This window comes from Zalophus californianus, chromosome 4, assembly GCF_009762305.2.
Source record: "Zalophus californianus isolate mZalCal1 chromosome 4, mZalCal1.pri.v2, whole genome shotgun sequence".
Classification (NCBI taxonomy): Eukaryota; Metazoa; Chordata; class Mammalia; order Carnivora; family Otariidae; genus Zalophus; species Zalophus californianus.
This window is the reverse complement of record NC_045598.1, coordinates 86,127,223-86,140,404: the sequence shown is the minus strand read 5'-3', so window position 1 is coordinate 86,140,404 and position 13,182 is coordinate 86,127,223.

Genomic DNA, 13,182 nt, shown 5'->3' with positions numbered 1-13,182 from the left:
TTAAATATGATGTTAGCCCTAGTTTATTCCTAGATTCTCTTTACCAGAAGAAGGAAAATTCCTTTATTTACAGTTTGCTTAGAGTTTTTAACATACATGATTGTTGAGTTCTGCCAAATGATTTTCCTGTATTTATTGAGATAATTTTTTTCTAATTTTTTCTATAAATGTGAATTACACTAGTTACTTTTCAAATAAGCAAAGCTATGCCTTTCTGAGATAAACTCTACTTCACTATGAAGTCTTACCTTTTAATATATTACTGGTTTTGATATGTTAATATTTTAAGAAGTTCTGCATTTAAGGTAATTAGGGATACTGGTTTATAATTTTACTTTTTAAAATATTTTTATTGGGTTTTTTGTTGGTATCAAATGTTGACTTGGAGGAGTGGTCTGCCGTCTACCTTTTGAAATAATTTATGCAGGATTGGTATCATTTTTTCTCTAAATATTTGTTAGAGTTCACTAGTACAATCATCTGGACCATGAGATTCTTTCTGGTAAGATTTTGATTACCAATGCAATTTTTTTAATAGATAAAAGGCTATTCACATTTTCCATTTCTTCTGTCATCTTTAATTCATCATGTTTTTTCCAAGGAATCTGTGAAGTTTATTAACATAAAATAATACATAATGCTCCAATTTTTCTTTTAATATCTGGAGATTTTTATAGTAATAATATCTACCTTTCCATTCATCCATTACTAATTGGTGATCTCTTTTGAATGTGGTATATCGATTTTATTATTTTAATCCACATTTGTCAATTTTATTATTTTAAAAGAACCAACTTTTGGTTTTGCCAATACTATTATGTAAATTTTTTATTTTATTGATTTCTGCTTAAAACTTTATTATTTCTTTCCTTCTATTTCATTATATTTAATTTGTTCTTCAGGTAGAAACATAGATTTAAACATTTCTCATTTTCTAATATAGTTATTCAAAGCTCTGAATTCCCCTGTAAATACAGTTTAGCTGCATCTATAAATTTTTACATGATATGTAATCATTATCAGTAAACTTAAAATATTTTCTGAATTTACTTGTGATGTCTTCTTGAGCCATGGGTTATTTAGGAATATGTTGCATAATTTTCAAATATTTGTATTCTTCAAGTTAATTTATTATTATTAACTTATAATCTATTTCTATTGACATTAGAAAATATACCCTGTGAGATATCAATCTTTTAAAACTTACTGAATCAGATTTTATGACCCAGCATATGGTTTATCTTGAGAAGCATTCCATCTGAACTTGAAAATTATGTATTATATGGAACTGTGTAGGGTTTATCAATTACCCCAAGGTTGTTGACAATGTTATTTAGATTTTCACTATTGTTTTTACCTAATCATTCTATCAGTTATGAAGAGAGTATAATCTATTTTGTCTGTCATTTTCATTAATTTAACACACTGCCAGTAAGAGATAAAACAAATAGTTCCATCATATTTCTTTTTATAAGATGAATGAGACTTGAGCTGCTGCTGATAAACCCAATAAATTCTTCTACAAACAAATGAACAACAACAATTTTTTTAATCTTTCAGCCTGTACCCGCCTTTCTTTGGAACAAGTCAGTAGGTAAGTGAATTATAGGGGGCAGTTTTCTATCTGCAAAGGATAGGGAAAGATAAATATGATTGAGGAAAAGTATGGGTAAGGTCCTAAACTTGATGTTTTGCATGTTTCAAATCACTAGATTCTTTGAATTCATTTTTTACACATAAGAAAACTGAGGATTTGAGATGTTAACCAATCTTTCTTTAGTTATCAGTTAGCACATTTTAACCTGGGATTAGAAACACACTTTACCTTTGAAAGGTAAAGTATATTTGCCAATAATTTACTTTGGATAATTTTTAGTAAAGCTGTCACTAGACAAAACTTTAGCTAGAATGGAACAAGTTTACACTTACAAGAATTGAGAAGTTAATGTGTGGTGAAAAAGAAAGTAAAGAATGGAAGCTTTAGTTAGGAATTACCAACTCAAATTCCTTCAGTGTCCAGGCAAATGTTAGCCTGTAGAAATGCAAAAAGAAATTTATGTATCAGTAAAGAAAATAGGTCTGCTTGTAGCCATTTTACCTTCCGTTGGTTGCCGCCTCTTCCTTTCTTTCCAAAGTTTTCCAATGGCTTTCAAACAGTGCATGATGGACACAAGAAGTTGATGAAAAAGCACCTGAGAAAACTGCCATAGGGGAAGGTTCTAAGAGCGAAGGTAGAAATTCCACCTCTTCTTCAGACAGAACCATTCCATCTTTAACACTTTTATATTTTCAACGTCCTACTATTTTTTTGTAGAGAGTTTTGTTGCTTAAAAAAAAATGAAACCACTGAACAATGGAATCAAGAGGGTTTCATATACTTCAGATCCATTTCTATGCTTGATCTTATTGGCTCAGTGGGTTTTGAGAGGTAACAGCGGCTTGAGAGAACGAGGTCAACCAGTGTGCAGTCATTTCATAAAGGACTTCCTATTTTAAGTCGTAGAGAAATGTGGCTTGTAAGGTCAGACCATAGGGCTTCAAAGAGCTGTGGTGCCTACAGAAAGTGACTGACTGCTGCGAGAAGTAAGCTGAGTGGAAAACTACGATGTCCTGTCCTAAATTAGCCTTTCCAACCACCTCCATACTTTGGAAGGAAAAAATAAATAAAAAAGAAAGATAAGAAAATCTTCCCAAATGCCATCTTCAAAGGCAAAGGACTTTCATGCTTATATTTTTAAAACAGAAAGCTTCCAAAAATAACTACAAGGGAATTATGCTATTATTCATGAGAGAATGTTCATGATACAGTCTTATTTACCTTCTCATATCCTAGCACAAATTGAATTTTCTCAGTTACTGGAAAAACATACACCTTTCTGAGAACAGGCCACTGAAAACATAGTTTTCCATTCTAGACTTAAGTCATGTATTTTATTGCAGTTACCTCAATGTATATAATTAACTTAATGATTATTATTTATATATTTTAGCACAGTTTTCTTGAAAAACTATGAATTACATAGGCAATAAATATATTAACTTTAAATTTTCATAATATCTCTAATATCTAACCTGTTTTCCTTAAACTTAACAATTCAAGTCTTCTTTAAACTCCGATTAACCTACTGCAAACTCTTTCTCATGCACTTTTCTTAGAGACTCAAGGTTACCTTGCATTTTTCAAGGTTACTATGACTCCTGGTTGGGCTCCAGGAACAGGACAGATATCCTTATTCTGTCTGCTTTCCAGAGAGATTATATGAGTAAGAGGATACAATATATAGGGGTCTCTAGGTTAGTTGATATATCTTTGCTTGGCAAAATTACAGAGCTCTAGAATTATGATAATTTCCTCATACCTTGATCTCTTTTCTCTCTTTCATTATCCTCACTTCCTTTCTACCTATTAGTAGCTATGCATTGCCTTAGAGGGCAAGTAACTGGGAAATTTGTTACATTATTAAAGTTAGAGAATTTTTCCTCTTTACTCACCCCCTATAGCATTTTCCCAGACTCACTGCAAGTAATTATACTTCATACATTTTTGTTGAGCTGGACAAATTCTGGATCAGGAAAGAGTAACAATCCAACAGTTCAGTATAAATCTAGCATAGAATCAGGATAAAAAAATAACTTCCTGACACCTGTCAACAGAGAATCTATCACATTAACAATGAATAGTATAATTAAATCACGTTTAATTTTAGAAATTGCTGCTATATAAGTTTTTGTGATGGCAGAGAGTAAGCTTTGTAAAAAAAAAAAATCATCATTATTGACATGGGAAACAAAGGCAAAAGAAAGAAACTAAATTTCCTTACGACTTACAGTCCATTGACAAGTCCTTGAGAAGGGCAGAGTGATTTTCCTCTAGGAACTCAACTGCCTCAATGTTAATACTTTGCTAACGGTAAAAGGCAATCTTAGCCCTACCCCCAAGACCCTGTAAGTCTATTTTAAAATAAAAAATTCCTGAGGGGGCAGAGCAAGATGGCGGAGGAGTAGGAGACTTAGATTTCGTCTGGTCTCAGGAATTCAGCTGAATAGTGATCAAACCATTCGGAACACCTACGAACTCAACAGGAGATCGAAGAGGAGAGTAGCAACAACTCTCTGAACAGAGAAGCGACCACTTACTTACTGGAAGGTAGGACGTGCGGAGAAGTGAATCCGAGGCGATATTTGGGAAGATAGACGGCGGGGGAGGGGCCTCCGTCGGCCGCTTCTGGCAAGTGATAGAGCCGCGGGGCACAAAATTGGACCTTTTAGGAGTCGGCTCCGTGGAGGGACGTCGCTGCAGTGGCTAAGCGGGGGGTGGAATCCTCCCGGGACAGTGTGGTTTCAGGACCCTTGGGGTCACAGAAAGACCAGGGGTGCCTGAGTGCAGCAGAGCTCCCAGGTACCGGAGCGGGGAAGCCGGCTGCAGAGACGGAGCCAAGGCGCAGGCTCTCAGCTTGGGGTGGCCATAAACTGTGATCCACGGCCCAGTCGGGCTACTGCTCCTCCAGCAGGGACCCAACAAGCGGCAGAGCTGGGGAGACTCCCCTTCCTTCCCAGGGAGGAGTGGCACAGGAGCGCACCACAGGGATCTGCTGGGTTTGGAGACTCCACACGGGGTCGGGTGCCAGAGAGAGAAACGCTCGGTCACAGGCCTGGTGAGCACGGAGTGCGGCCGGAGACCAGGGAGACGGGAGTGACTGCTTTTCTCTGGGGGCGCACTAAGGAGAGGGGCCGCAAGTTCTCGGCTCCTCCGGGTGGAGATTGGGAGGCCACCATTTTTGCCCTGGTCCTCCAAAGCTGTACGAGAGCTTGCAGGGAACAAAAGCTCCGGAGAGCAAACCCAAGCAGATTCCTTAGCCCGGACTGACAAGGGCGGGGCAATTCAGCCTCCGGCAAAAACATTTGGAAACCACAGCAACAGGCCCTTCCCCCAGAAGATCAGCACGAACAGCCAGCAAGCCAAGACCAAGTTTACCGATCAAGGAGAACGGGAGAACTCCAGCGCTAGGGGAATATTGCACGTAGAATTCATGGCTTGTTTATACCATGATTCATTAGTTCATCAAAGTTAATTTTTGTTAACTGTTTTTTTTATTTTTCTTTTTCCCTTTTTCAACCAAAATCTTATTAATCCCTTTTAAAAAAAAAAAAAATTTTATTTTTCATTTTTTGAGTCATATTTTATCCCTTCATAGTAGTTACCCTTATTTTTGGCATATATATATAAGTTGTTCTCTCTTTAAAATTTTGAGATCCAGTTTCTTCTAACAGATAAAAATATACCCTAAATCACTAGTGTATGGCTTTGTTCTAGTCTCCTGCCTGATCACATTCTCTCCCTTTTTCCTTTTTTTTTTCTTAAATCTTCTTTCTTTTTTCAAACGACTTCTTATCTTATCAAGTCCTTTTATAAAATCTTTTATACTTTTCATCTTTACAGTCATCTTCCATCCCTTCATTGTATCAACCCTTATTTTGTACATATATGTCTTTCTTCCTTTAAAATTTTAGGAGGCACTTATTTCTAACAGACCAAAATACGCCCAAAATCTAGTGTGTGGCACTGATCTATGCACTAGCCTGATCATATTTGATGATATTCTGCTTTTTTTGTATTGTTCTGTTTTTGTTTTTATCTTTTTTTTCTTTTTTTTTCTCTTTCTTTTTTCTTTCTTTCCCTTTCTTTTCCCCTGGTTTCAGGTCTTTTCTGATTTGTATACAGTATATTTGCTGGGGACGTTGTAAACCTATTAGCATTTTGTTCTCTCGTTCATCTATTCTCCTCTGGACAAAATGACAAGATGAAAAAAATCACCTCAGCAAAAAAAACAAGAGGTAGTACCGACAGCCAGGGACCTACTCAATATGGACATTAGTATGATGTCGGACCTAGAGTTCAGAATCATGACTTTAAAAATACTAGCTGGGCTTGAAAAAAGCGTGGAAGTTCTTAGAGAAACCCTTTCTGGAGAAATAAAAGAACTAAAATCTAACCAGGTCGAAATCAAAAAGGCTATTGATGAGGTGCAATCAAAAATGGGGGCACTAACTGCTAGGATAAATGAGGCAGAAGAGAGAATCAGTGATATAGAAGACCAAATGATGGAAAATAAAGAGGCTGAGAAAAAGAGAGAGAAACAACTACAGGATCACGAGGGCAGAATTCGAGAGATAAGTGATACGAAAAGACGAAACAACATTAGAAAAATTGGGATCCCAGGAGAAGAAGAAAGAGAGAGAGGGGGGCAGAAGGTATATTGGAGCAAATAATAGCAGAGAACTTCCCTAATGTGAGGAAGGAAACAGGCATCAAAATCCAGGAGACGCAGAGAACCCCTCTCAAAATCAATAATAATAGGTCAACACCCTGACATCTAATAGTAAAACTTACGAGTCTCAGAGACAAAGAAAAAATCCTGAAAGCAGCTCAGAGAAGAGATACATAACCTACAATGGTAGAAACATTAGATTGGCAACAGACCTATCCACAGAGACCTGGCAGACCAGAAAGGACTGGCAAGATATCTTCAGAGCACTAAACGAGAAAAATATGCAGCCAAGAATACTATATCCAGCTAGGCTGTCATTGAAAATAGAAGGAGAGATAAAAAGCTTCCAGGACAAACAAAACTAAAGGAATTTGCAAACACGAAACCAGCCCTCCAAGAAATATTGAAAGGGGTCCTCTAAGCAAAGAGAGAGCCTAAAAGCAGCAAAGATCAGAAAGGAACACAGACAACATACAGTAACAGTCACCTTACAGGCAATACAATGGCACTAAATTCATACCTTTCAATAGTTACCCTGAATGTAAATGGGCTCAATGACCCAATCAAAAGACACAGGCTATCAGATTGGATTAAAAAACAAGACCCATCAATATGCTGTCTGCAAGAGACTCATTTTAGACCCAAAGACAGCCCCAGATTGAAAGTGAGGGGGTGGAAAACCATTTACCATGCTAATGGACACCAAAAGAAAGCTGGGGTGGCAATCCTTATATCAGACAAACCAGATTTTAAAACAAAGACTGTAATAAGAGATGAGGAAGGACACTATATCCTACTTAAAGGGTCTATCCAACAAGAAGATCTAACAATTGTAAATATCTATGCCCCGAACATGGGAGCAGACAATTATATAAGGCAATTAATAACAAAAGCAAAGAGACACATTGACAACAATACAATAATAGTGGGGGACTTTAACACCCCCCGACTGAAACGGACAGATCATCTAAGCAAAAGATCAACAAGGAAATAAAGACTTTAAATGACACACTGGACCAAATGGACTTCACAGACATATTCAGAACATTCCATCCCAAAGCAACGGAATACACATTCTTCTCTAGTGCCCATGGAACATTCTCCAGAATTGATCACATCCTAGGTCACAAATCAGGTCTCAACCGGTACCAAAAGATTGGGATCATTCCCTGCATATTTTCAGACCACAATGCTTTGAAACTAGAACTCAATCACAAGAGGAAAGTCGGAAAGAACTCAAATACATGGAGGCTAAAGAGCATCCTACTAAAGAATGAATGGGTCAACCAGGAAATTAAAGAAGAATTAAAAAAATTCATGGAAACCAATGAAAATGAAAACACAAGTGTTCAAAATCTTTGGGATACAGCAAAAGCAGTCCTTAGAGGAAAGTATAGAGCAATACAAGCCTTTCTCAAGAAACAAGAAAGGTCTCAAATACACAACCTAACCCTACACCTAAAGAAGCTGGAGAAAGAACAGCAAATAAAGCCTAAACCCAGCAGGAGAAGAGAAATCATAAAGATCAGAGCAGAAATCAATGAACTAGAAACCAAAAGAACAGTAGAACAGATCAACGAAACTAGGAGCTGGTTCTTTGAAAGAATTAATAAGATTGATAAACCCCTGGCCAGACTGATCCAAAAGAAAAGAGAAATGACCCAAATCAACAAAATCATGAATGAAAGAGGAGAGATCACAACCAACACCAAAGAAATACAAACAATTATAAGAACATATTATGAGCAACTCTATGCCAGCAAATTAGATAACCTGGAAGAAATGGGTGCATTCCTAGAGATGTATCCACTACCAAAATTGAACCAGGAAGAAATAGAAAACCTGAACAGACCTATAACCACTAAGGAAATTGAAGCAGTCAACAAAAATCTCCCAAGAAACAAAAGCCCAGGGCCAGATGGCTTCCCAGGGGAATTCTATCAGACATTTAAAGAAGAATTAATACCTATTCTCCTGAAACTGTTCCAAAAAATAGAAATGGAAGGAAAACTTCCAAACTCATTTTATGCGGCCACCATTACCTTGATCCCAAAACCAGACAAAGACCCCATCAAAAAGGAGAATTACAGACCAATATCCTTGATGAACATGGATGCAAAAATTCTCACCAAAATACTAGCCAATAGGATCCAACAGTACATTAAAAGGATTATCACCACGACCAAGTGGGATTTATCCCTGGGCTGCAAGGCTGGTTCAACACCCGCAAATCAATCAACGTGATACAATACATTAACAAAGAAAGAACAAGAATCATATGATCCTCTCAATAGATGCAGAAAAAGCATTTGACAAAGTACAGCATCCTTTCTTGATCAAAACTCTTCAGAGTATAGGGTTAGAGGGTACATACCTCAATATCATAAAAGCCATCTATGAAAAACCTACAGCAAATATCATTCTCAATGGGGAAAGGCTGAGAGCTTTTCCCCTAAGGTCAGGAACGCGGCAGGGATGTCCACTCTCACCACTGCTATTCAACATGGTATTAGAAGTCCTAGCCACAGCAATCAGACAACAATAAGAAATCAAAGGCATCCAAATTGGCAAAGAGGAAGTCAAACTCTCACTCTTTGCAGATGATATGATACTTTATGTGGAAAACCCAAAAGACTCCACTCCAAAACTGCTAGAACTCATACAGGAATTCAGTCAAGTAGCAGGCTATAAAATCAATGCACAGAAATCAGTGGCATTCCTATACACCAACAACAAGACAGAAGAGAGACAAATCAAGGAGTCGATTCCATTCACAATTGCACCCAAAACCATAAGATACCTAGGAATAAATTTAACCAAAGAGGCAAAGGATCTGTACTCAGAAAACTATAAAATACTCAGGAAAGAAATTGAAGAAGACACAAAGAAATGGAAAAACATTCCATGCTCATGGATTGGGAGAACCAACATTGTGAAGATGTCAATGCTACCTAGAGCAATCTACACATTCAATGCAATCCCCATCAAAATACCATCCACTTTTTTCAAAGAAATGGAACAAATAATCCTAAAATTTGTATGGAACCAGAAGAGACCCCGAATAGCCAGAGGAATATTGAAAAAGAAAAGCAAAGCTGGCGGCATCACAATTCCGGACTTCCAGCTCTATTACAAAGCTGTCATCATCAAGACAGTATGGTACTGGCACAAAAACAGACACATAGATCAATGGAACAGAATCGAGAGCCCAGAAATGGACCCTCAACTCTATGGTCAACTGATCTTTGACAAAGCAGGAAAGAATGTCCAATGGAAAAAAGACAGTCTCTTCAACAAATGGTGTTGGGAAAATTGGACAGCCACATGCAGAAGAATGAAACTGGACCATTTCCTTACACCATACACAAAAATAGACTCCAAATGGTTGAAAGACCTAAACGTGAGACAGGAGTCCATCCAAATCCTAAAGGAGAACACAGGTAGCAACCTCTTCGACCTCAGCTGCAGCAACTTCTTCCTAGAAACATCGCCAAAGGCACAGGAAGCCAGGGCAAAAATGAACTATTGGGATTTCATCAAGATAAAAAGCTTTTGCACAGCAAAAGAAACAGTCCACAAAACCAAAAGACAACTGACAGAATGGGAGAAAATATTTGCAAATGACATATCAGATAAAGGGCTAGTATCCAAAATCTATAAAGAACTTATCCAACTCAACACCCAAAGAACAAATAATCCAATCAAGAAATGGGCAGAAGACATGAACAGACATTTTTCCAAAGAAGACATCCAAATGGCCAACAGGCACATGAAAAAGTGCTCAACATCGCTCGACATCAGGGAAATCCAAATCAAAACCTCAATGAGATACCACCTCACACCCGTCAGAATGGCTAAAATTAACAAGGCAGGAAACGACAGATGTTAGTGGGGATGTGGAGAAAGGGGAACCCTCCTACACTGTTGGTGGGAATGCAAGCTGGTGCAACCCCTCTGGAAAACAGTATGGAGGTTCCTCAAACAGTTGAAATTAGAGCTACCATTCGATCTAGCAATTGCACTACTGGGTATTTATTACAAAGATACAAATGTAGGGACCCGAAGGGGTACGTGCACCCCAATGTTTATAGCAGCAATGTCCACAACAGCCAAACTGTGGAAAGAGCCAAGATGTCCATCGACAGATGAATGGATAAAGAAGGTGTGTATATATATATATATATATATATATATATATATATATACACACACAATGGAATATTATGCAGCCATCAAAAGGAATGAGATCTTGCCATTTGCAACGACGTGGATGGAACTGGAGGGTCCTTATGCTTAGTGAAATAAGTCAATCAGAGAAAGACATGTATCATATGACCTCACTGATATGAGGAATTCTTAATCTCAGGAAACAAACTGAGTGTTACTGGAGTGGTGGGGGTGGGAGGGATGGGGTGGCTGGGTGATAGACATTGGGGAAGGTATGTGCTATGGTGAGCACTGTGAATTGTGCAAGACTGTTGAATCACAGATCTGTACTTCTGAAACAAATAACGCAACATATGTTAAGAAAAAAGTAAAAGAAGATAGCAGGAGAGGAAGAATGAAGGGGAGTAAGTCAGAGGGGGAGACGAACCATGAGAGATGATGGACTCTGAAAAACAAACTGAGGGTTCCAGAGGGGAGGAGGGTAGGGGGATGGGTTAGCCTGGTGATGGGTATGAAAGAGGGCACATTCTGCGTGGAGCACTGGGTGTTATGCACAAACAATGAATCATGGAACACTACACCAAAACAAATGATGTAATATATGGTGATTAACATAACAATAAAAAAATTTTTTAAAAAAGTTCTGTATACAAATAAAATAAAATAAAATAAAAAATTCCTTTGGGACTTCTTCTATCTCTACCCACCAAGTTATATGCTAGCAATCATCCTCCAAGCATATGGCCCACTGATATACATCTGAAGGGTCTCATGGCTAAGGTTTTATTAGACAGTAAAAAATGACTTTCTTCTAACAGTAGCTAGCCCCCTCAAGGTCCAGGAAATCTTGCTTCCAAAATTCTTTAGTGACTTACGCTCTCCCTCACCCCTTCCCAACTTGAAAGTATATAATCAGTCACCCCACACAACCCCAGAGCAGGTCTCTCTTCCCACAGATCCTGTCCCCATTTTAATAAAACCAGTTTTTTGCACCAAAGACATCTGAAGAATTCTTTCTTGACCATTCACTGTGAACTCCAACATTTCCACATCACTTATTTTATCAATTATTTTAATAAATCTAGCTTTTGGTTAAATTATTGATATACTAATCTCTATATAATTCGCTGGAAATAAAAAGAAATCAAACTGTATTTGTGGGGAGACTCCCAGTATACTTAGAGATAAGCATGGAAACAAATAATTGCAAAACAAGATGGAAATTGCTGTTGATGGGGTTCAGAGCAGCCTGCCCCAAAATATGCCACTTTGGTATATTGATTATTTTGAATTAAAGTTACTTGAGAAACAGCCAGTGCAAGGACACTCTGACACTCTTCTGTTCCTCTGAAAGCAGGAAATAAGTTCCCCAGGTGAAGGGTACCCTCACTGCACCTGGAGGGTAGAGGCATCCTATCCCAGAAATAGAGAATTCAAGGCAGGGAAGGCTGTATAAACAAAGCTTGGTACTTCATTAATTTGCTGCTCCAAACCCAAACTCTTTGTCTTGTCAATTCTTCACAAATACATTGTTTGTTTGTCTAAAAGGTATAAAAGCTACCTGCTTTGGTCATTTCTTTGAATCTCATATATTTATAAGCTCCAGTACATACAAAATTAAATTTGTTTTTCTCCTGTTAATCTATATTTTGTCCATTTAATTACAATACCCACCAAAGAATCTACAAGGGAAAAAAGGAAGTTTTCTGCCCCCACACTATATAAAAGTGTGCATATGCCATAGTAGCCTACAAAGACATAAAGCAATGAATGAGGGCTTCCCAGCCTCCCAGCCTTCCCGGAGAGGCTGCTTTGAATGGAATTTCAAAGGAGAAGTAGGAATTGTGAGCATATACAAAGTTATGAATGTAAAAAGGAAATTAATAAGTTCAGGGAACAGATCATAGAGAATGCCAAGAATGAAAAGACCTTCAGTAACAGATAGAAGTACAAATTACGGTGGTGCAAATAAGAATTGTAGAGAGATGAGAAAGCAGAGAACTTGCTATGAAGGATCTTGCAAAATATCTGAATAGGATGATATTTTACAATAAAGTAATTCTGTAATCCAATGGAAAATAAAAATAGTAACAGTTTTTCCTGTATGTAAAACACCTACATCAAAGATGAATGAATGATAAATTCTAAATATATCTACTAATTGAAATCTGAGGAGAATAGAAGTTTTTTCCTGGAAGAAAAGAAGAAAGGTTATTAATTTAACGCTGAATTCTTGTGTTTTTATTTCAAAATGCATGTTTTATAAGCAGGTAGATTTTTGATCAATTTCTTTATTTTCAAGTGGTCTCAATGAATCAGAAATTGGCATTCTTACAACCCACACTCCAAAAAGACGGCTAAAGAAGAGAACTGAGGGACGCCTGGATTGCTCAGTCAGTTAAGGTCTGTCTTTGGCTCAGGTCATGGTCCCAGGGTTCTGCTCAAAGGGGAGCCTGCTTCTCCCTCTGCTTGCCACTCCCCCTGCTATGTGCTCTCTCTCTCTCTACAAATAAATAAAATCTTAAAAAAAAGGAAGTGAATTGAACATTGCAAATAACTTATTATTTAGCACAGATAAATTACAGTGTATAACGTCAATAAAAATATGACTGAAAATACTTATAATATTTCCCTTGCTTAAAATAGAAAATTTACACCAAATTAAAATCTGTTTTAATTTAGACAGTATCATAAAAATAAGACAATAAGTGTTAGAGAAAGTAAGATATTACATAAAATGTCACTA